Consider the following 9,002-nt stretch of genomic DNA (forward strand, 5'->3'; position numbering starts at 1 on the left):
GTTTGTCTATGTATTCACACATGTACTAAGTTTCCGGTTAATACAATTCTAGCATGAATAATAAACATTTATCATGATATAAGGAAATATAAACAACAACTTTATTATTGCCTCTAGGGCATATTTCCTTCAGTAATATGCTCTTAGTTCTGAACATTCTTTTTTTAATATGATTTATTGGGCAGACTTCTTATTCTTTTTCTCGCATGTGTCATAAAAGGAGAAACAATGTTCCTTTTTTCCATTATAAGAGATAAGAATAGTACCATTCTTTCATATGTATGCACTATTACAAGATCTTACAAGAGTAGCATTCTTTCATCTGTATGTAGTTTTACATGCCACCTTTTCCTTCCTTGGACTCTTCAATAAATGCGTAATCACTTTCATACTTATTTTATTTAATTGGCATGTGAAATAGGGAAAGCATGCTCAAACGACCGGCAACACCGCCTAGGATGAGTTGAAGAGACAAAGGAGAAAGGAATATATAACATTCCCGGTCTGTCCTGAACGTTGGTTGTGAAAACAAATATTGTGGTTGTGTTGCCTTATTGTGTTTTAAAACTATCTCCTCATAGAATAAATAGTCTATAGTAGAAATAATTTAATGATGTGCATTGTTTTGCACTTGAACTATGTTCTTGTATTGTGAGTGCATGACTTTTAGAAAATATCATATCTGGTTTTATAGTTGCACTGTGTGTTTCTTGTCATTTCAAGCTAGGAAGATTTCTCAAGTTGTCTTGAATTTATAGAATAGTTACAAAATACAACAAACTTAATCTATTCTTTCGGATAATGATGGACTTGTTTCTGTTAAAAAAGATTGAGTCGATTGATACCTGACAAATTGACCATGAGCATTTTCCATATCAATGACAAGGAAAATAATCGTTGAAGGAAAGCAGCCCATTGTTCTAAAAAAATACCTACACCCGATGTATAAGAATCATGTATTTAGGATTCACACTGACGCTATTGGTGACCCTAAACATCTTATTTTAGATGTGCATCATTGCACAAAAATGAAGATAATGCACATCATCATGGTTATCATCTGTCCAGCAAAGCGCACCTTCTAGTATATATAGACAACAATAAAACTGGGCTAAGATTGAAAAGTATTCAGTAATGCAGCCCATAAGCTGCAGCAGCCCACCTCCCTCCTTCGACGTGGCCTAGTGGCCAAAAATGTTTCCATCAAAAGAATGAAAGGGAAAAAGCCCAAACAAATTTCCATCGGCTTCACCCCCTTCCCGGCGCTACCTATTGCAGAGATCAGAATGATCAGGTCCCGCCACAATCCCCGATTCAAAAAATTCTCGGTCTAAGTCCAACGATTGCCAATGATGAGTTGAGAAAGCTCAGGTGTGGACCAGCCCTTGCCTCAGCTCTTCCTGGTAAGAAGAGGCAATGAATATTGTTTTGTCCACAAAGGTGACACATTCCCTACAAGAATCATGACGCTTCTTGTGAGAAGTTCTGGTTTGTGAGAAGCTTATACCCAAACCTGCCCCAAATGGAACAATTTTTTTACCATAGCATGTTGGTGCCATTCCATGTTAACATGCCAAGTTTCATGTATTTTAGACGAGTTTTGGATTTACTAGAATTTGGAAACCAAGTATCTCAACGTTTGCGGGCGAGCCACCATGCCGAGGTGTTCGAAATTCATTCTCATTTCTTGCATGGGACCTAAGCATCCACCCATGGACACATATATGATTTTACAACCCTTTTTGGTGCACCAGAGCATGTGCATGTAGTTTAATTTTTGAATTATGCACCTTAAATGACTAGAAAACTTAATTAATGTATAAATGTGTCCAAACAAACTCCAAATAATTCCCTTTTTTTACGACACTCCTATAGCTGCATGTTCACTATAGACAAAAGTTCTAGACATTCAAACACCGTCCTTTGCCGTTGTGACCCCATTATGTATTTCAAATCAAGACGAAAAATCAAGTACATCACACACAATTTATTACCACCAACCATGTGAGATGCAGTACAAAATATCTTGGAGCACCATCATAGTATATGGCTTACACGAGAAGGTTTGTCGGCTACAGTCCACAGCCGGCGCGTCAAGAACACTAGCTCCCCAAATATCATTTCACTATTCAATCATCGCTGGTCAAAGATGGGGACGTGGATCTAGTCAGGTATTTCACACCTGACTCCCACCCACTTCCTCCTTCTACATCCCACATGCCCCGACCGTTGACGCGCCACATTCAGCCCAAATCACCGACCCATCCTCCAGATAAGCGCCACCGTAAGCCATGGTGCACGCAATATAGTCAGGAGCTCAACGAGCATTTGGCTGTGGAGAAGAAAATCACAGCCGCACGCACGGATGACGTCGCTATGGAAGCCATGCGTGCCGAACCCTATATCTTGGAGGAGCACCTCGTCATCAAGGCCACCGTTGACGCCTTGCACGCGGATGCCTCCATGCGGTTGGCTACTTTAAAAGACAGTTCATGGTGTTTTCTCGAGGCCAGTGTCGGTGCCTTTTACGAAGACTACAAGGTATTTTCTCAGCGTGTCCATGCTTACCTCAACTCCAAGCCAATAACTTGGTGCCCAGAGTGGGTCAGGCGACTCACCACTACGAGGAGGGCACCCACGATATGGAGGCCTCGCCCTCTACCAAGTCTAAGGAGCCCATCGTCATCGATATCTCCGAGATGAGGAATAGCTTGTATTTTTAGCTCACTATAAGGACCTATGTTCAGCTAGCTAGCTACGTCGCTTAAGCATGTTCGATTTACCTGTAGCATGTGCTGATCCTGCCTTTCCTTTACAAATTCTAGTGAATTATCCTATGTACTATTACTATGCAATCTAATCCTCTCGTATATATGTTCTATATATTGTGCAATGTGGTGCTTAGTTAACTGTTTGGTTATTTTATTGTCATGTCAGTTAACTGTTTGGTTCAATCGTGCAATGTGATGCTCAATTCTTGTGGGTCCAATTTTGTATTCTCTTGGATGTGAGAAATAGATCGAATTTGGCTATACAAAATACATGTGAAACAAATACAATTGTTATATTTCCAAGTTGTTAAGCATACTAGGTATGGTCAACTGTCTGATCTTCTAGTATGTTCTATTGTGCAATGTGGTGCTCAGTTAACTATTTGTTTCATTTGTTGTGGTGTTTAGTTAAATGTTTGTTTCAATTCTACAATATGACGTTCAATTGTTGTGGGTAAAATTTTGTATTGTTATGTATGTGAGAAATAAATCGAAATTGGCTGTACTAAATACATGAGAAACATATATAATTGCTATATTTCCTAATTCTTAAGCATGCTTTGTTTGGATAAATGGATTTTCCATCTAGCTCGAATTAATCTGCTGCATCTGCAATGTGGTTATTTTTCATCAACATATTTTACAAGTAGTATGCCAACCCTCACTTAACCTGATCAATAACTACCTTATATGTGTTGCAGGGAAACAATGGGAGGCACTAATGTTTACTATCAAGGTATGCGCATGCATGGTCCTTTGTCTAATAGAACATTATTGTGCAATTGCGGGAACCATTCTAATATTTAGGGTTTTAACAATTTGGTCTAGCACATGTAGGTCCTGCTGTCAGAGGTTTTGATCCACTGTTCGACCCATTTTGCATATGGCGATATGAGATGTCCATGAATAACATTCAAGTCAAGAAACTTAGAAAGATTGTTAGGATAAAGAAACTAGCGATGAAAAACAACAAGATTTTTGTTTGCACAATGAACAAGACATCAGTGAACTACACGATGGTACTGAGTCTTGTACCTTGTTTTTCTAATTCCTTTGCACCATTTCAAAATTTAGAGAAGATATTTATGCATATTTCGTTTTTAGGCCTTTCCAAAGTAGTTCACTAATGATTACCTCTCAAACCACCTGTATGGTCAAGAGGCGAGGAAGGTGTTCATACAACACCCACGGTACAATATCGAAGTCTTCCTCAAGAGGACAAAGAATGGGCGGTCAATCATCCATAGACACTGGTTAAAGTTACAAGGACCTTCAACATCATTGAAGGCTCAATATTCGCCTTTCGTTTCAGCAGTTTTCCAGATGAGATTCATCTGTCTATCTACCATCTATGAGGCTAATTTCCAAAGGTTTTAGATGTTGCATGTGAAACTTGGTGCTATTGTGTAATGGGGTAGCTAGTTAAATGCCTATATGGTGTAACTAAGTGTCGAAGCTATATGACGGTGTACTATGACGTATTTTTCAATTATGAAATTCTGGTTCCATAATACGAAAATGAAATATATTGTGTGTTTAATATGAAATGTCAATTTGATTACTAAATGGATTAAAAATAATAGGCCAATTAGCCTTCTTATTGGTGTTTTCTTTGCAAACGGTTATTGAAACAACACCGTGGGTGATGACCTTAGACAAACCCACATAGTTTCTGGGAAGTAAATGTGTTGGATGGTTGAAAAATCACACACGACTTCCTCTGGACAACTGTTTGCATTAGGCCACCTTGCACAAACATTCACAACTAGGGAAAAGCCTAGCAGTAGCGCGAGTATTTGGTGTATTAGTAGCGCGGGGACCCACGCTACTGATATGGCGCTACAGCTAACATGTATCAGTAGCGCGTGTTGCCCCACACTAATGCTATACATGGATAGCAGTAGAGAGCTTTAGTTCGACGCGCTACTGCTAATAGCTGATGTGCTTTTAGCTGGGACGTGCTACTGGTAAGAGCGTGCTGCTGCTAACTTTATTCCCCTCTCTACTGTTAGTTTTATTAGTTTTTTCCTGCATATTTGTTTTTTATTTGAACAGGCTTTATACAATAATCTTTAGCATATCATACACATACCAATGTAACCATAGCATCAAATCATGTCTTCATCATAATCATCATCCAACACAAAGTGGTCTCTCGTCATCATCTGAAAAATAGTGATACAAGTCTCGATTACTTGCAACTACATCGTCATCCATCTAAACAATGATACACGCAAGAAGAGCTATCACTATGAGTGAGAGCGGAACTATGCAATACATGAGTTCGTATACCTCTCTCGCATTAGCGTGAACCTAAACTAACTAATGCTGTTGCTTGGAAACCAAAAATCGGTACACCTGGGGCCTGACACTCCGGCCACTCATCATATACTCCTGGCATTGCACTTCTTCGTCATCGATGATCTATGCGCCTGCATCGTCACATGAGTCGATGATACACAACATACATAGTTGAGCAACATAAATATACAGACTTGGCAAAAATAGAAGCTACATATCATAAGCATAAATAACAAAGTTCATCGTACCCAAAATGCCCTAACCAGAGTGATCTTCGCTAGTTGAGGAGGACGGTTTAATTATATCACAAATAAAGTTTCGTCATTCAGAAAGTATGGACTAAACAGACACATTGTCATATATCAACAATCACTCCAACATGTCATTCCATCCATCCAAGTCAGGGAGATAGTCCCTGAGCTTAGTGAAAGGCTTCAGGTCGAGACGCTGAGCGGCTACGCGTGTTCGGACGTCTTCCCGCGACATTTGCCCTTCCTTGTAGAATAGACCTATTTTGTCGAGGACCTCCTTCACAATGACTTGCGAAAGTTCATGCTGGATGTGATAGAACTCAGCTCGAAGTCGATGATCCGGGATATCTCCTACGTTCCTTGCCCAGTGTAGAATATGGGCATTGCTTGATTTAGGTGACATGCGAAGCTCCTGATGATCCTGTCTGTACTCCAGCATGTGGTGTAGGACATAGATTCCATCACTAAGAGAATCACTCGGTTGCTAGATGCAGTAGAAGTCGGTCTTATGGATGAAGGCGAGCCTGCCGTCCCTTGTCTTCTTGTCCTTGACCTCTCCACCCCATAAGCCGTAGTAAAAGATAGCACTCTTGGGAACAGACTTGATGTGGGTGTAATCCTTTTTGTTCATGTTCTTTGACGAGTCCAAGTAAAGAGCGTGGGAGTATCGGGGGTAAAGGATGATGAGGACGTCGCGCCTCCACTGTGCAAATGAATGATTGAAATCGAAGGAAGGATATCCGCGCGGATGACTTACAGGGGATGATAAGGCACGAGAATCACCTCCTTGTCCTTATTAGCGACCATGAAATCGATGATGTAGTCTCTTGCGTATTCATGGTGCTCTGCGCAGACTGCCAAGAAGCCCTCGTGCATGTAGTACGGGTCAGCGACACACATATAAGGTGTTTGCTCAATCCCGATGATGTAGTTCATGTACAAGGCATAAAGGCGGACAAATGTAAAATATAGCTTCTTCGAGTGAAACATGTCGAAATTGTAATCGAATTGAAGGAAGAACTTGTCCGTGGGGCATGAGTGGACGTACGACCTTTGCCGCGGCACGTTAACCACATAGAGTGGGTATTCTGGATTTTTCGAGGCGATGAGGCTGTTCTCTCTCTACAGCACATCGTCATGAAGTCTCCATAGATTGCCGTGTGTGGCCTCTAATGCTGCCTTAGGTAGGATTGGTTCACCGACGACATGCCATTTTGCCGCATCGGGGATAGGTATACGGTCTTGAACCCGAGGCTGCTGAGGCGGCTGGATCATAGAAGCAGCTTTGTTGCCTTTCCTCCATCTCTTCCTATGCTTCTTTCCTACTAGAAGTTCGTCTACAATATGTTCAGCCTCCGGAGGCGGCAATTCATGCACTGACTCATGACGCTCAAACCCCGAGTACTCATCATAGGCACCAGTATTGAGATACTATTCAGTGTTATCGTCATCCTCATCCTCATCTATGGCGACGTGATCAGCGACTAATGGAGCCTCTTCCTCACCCCGTCTGCTATCACCCAACACGACATCCGACGCTAATTGGGTAGGTGGGGTGTTGATGTTCATACCTTGCTGAGGCTGCGTGCTCGTGGGTGTGCTCCCAGCCGCCTCCAGACGAAGCAGACTCTTTGGCCTCAATAGGACCCACCCATTGCAACCACCAAGCCTCCGTGGGGTCTCGTCGTCATCCCCCTAGTACCGTAGGAGCCAAATTCTTGTGGCCCAGTTTGACACTGACCACGAAAACCTTGAAGATGTTAGGGGAGATCAGCCGGCTGTGGAACAATGGTTCCTTCGGCTTCATTATCGTCGCCTTCCCCATGTCCACCTTCTGGTCACCGATGGTGTACAATATGGTGCACAGGGTTACATTGGCCTGCAAAGACATGTCTGCGACGTTAGACATCCGAAAGGCGATGGAAATGGGAGATTATACATTTATTGAAGACGGCTGGTGTGACAGATACCGTGAGGGCATCGAGCTCAGCCAAAGATGAAGCACCACCGAGCACGTCCAAGACGGAGGACGGGCTGCTATGAGTAGGTGTGGGAGCCGGTGCAAGAGCTGGTGCGGAGCAGGTGCAGGTGCTGGTGCAACGCTAGTCGAGCCGCTCCCGAAGAAATCGGCAAGGGGAAAATCCGTTGCATTTTTTTCTGGATTTTGCCCGCTCCAATTGAAAACAGCCGGAACCAAGGCACTAGACATTAGGGATGAAAACGGAAATAGGCATTTGTTTTCACATTTTTTTGCAGAAGCGGAAACGAATACAGAAACCCTGGAAATGAATACAGAAATATATACTACCGAAAACGAACACGGAGCGAATACAAAGCGGATACAGAAACAGAAATAGGCATTGATCAGAACTTAAAAACCCCTTGAATCATAGAGAAATACACACAAAAGCAAACAAATTCAATGAGTTGTTAACATGGCTACAAAATAATATCATTATGTTAGCAACTTAGCGTAGTATTGTAGTAGTACAGGACAATTGCGTATAGGGTCAAGCTGAGTACATGTGTGGTAGTAGAAGTTGGGCCTTAGATCCATTCTACTAATTGTGTCATTGTGTTCTCTTTGGTGGTTGGGCTACAAAGCAGCTATAGGTCTATAGTAAAAATAGAAATTCCATATTCACAAAAACGGAAAGTTCCATTTCCATACATGTTCCATCGGAAAACACCGCTCCGTTTTTGTCTCCGTTTCCGCATAAAAATTCCATTTCCACTTCCGTTTTGCAAATTTCCATTTCCATTTTCATATTTCCTCTCCATTTCCATTTTTTGTCTGGAAAAATGGAAAGTTTCCACTCCATTTCCATCCCTACTAGACATATATGCAATCACCTGTTTTGCGGCAGCTATAGCTGTTGCGACTGTCTCAACTGATTTCTTCTCAACCGCAATCTTGACCTTCTTGTCGATGTTTTCTTCAGTTAACCGTCGTCTTTCCTTTCTCTCCTTCAAGGTCCCATGGTAGTACTTCTTCCACATGGCGCCGTCTCCGACACTGTGCACGCGTCCATACGACGGCCAGTGTCCACCGGGAGTCGTTTCAATATGTTCAACGCCCGGTTGAATGGGGTGTCCCACTTGGGCCTCGCCAACGCCTCAGATGGTGAGTCGCTTTCGGGCGCAATCCTGTGCTGCTCTCTCTGCAAAAGGAACAAGGATCGTTTACAAATATGACTTAACATGCGGTCGAATTGATCAAAAACTAAAATTACCAGGAGTCTCATGAACTCCGTGGTGATCGGGTCTGTCTTCAAAACCTTCTTGACTAAGTCCCAATGGTGTCGTGCCCTGAGGACGTCACGCTCCTGTAGGACGGTGAAGTCGGCCAAGGGGTCTGGGATGCCCAACGTTTTGCGTTCCACGACCTCCTTGGCCCATATGGACCTCTTCCCGCCGTAACCACGGCTTCCGAGGTGGTGGCGCCCCATGTTCCTCTGTTGAAGCCCCTTCATGTACTTCAACTTCTTTTTGGCAGCTTCGGCCTCGCAAGCCGCCTTGAATATTTCAAACTGCTCTTTCATTATTGTCGGATTATCCTTTACAATCTCGGAGTAGGTTTCCTTTTTGTTGACGATCCGCGGTTTCACCATTCCTTTCCAGGCGGCCAACGCGTCGCTAAACTTGGTCATGGCGTGTTTGTTTATCTTCTTCATTACCG

The sequence above is a fragment of the Triticum dicoccoides genome, chromosome 7A (assembly GCF_002162155.2).
Source record: "Triticum dicoccoides isolate Atlit2015 ecotype Zavitan chromosome 7A, WEW_v2.0, whole genome shotgun sequence".
NCBI lineage: Eukaryota > Viridiplantae > Streptophyta > Magnoliopsida > Poales > Poaceae > Triticum > Triticum dicoccoides.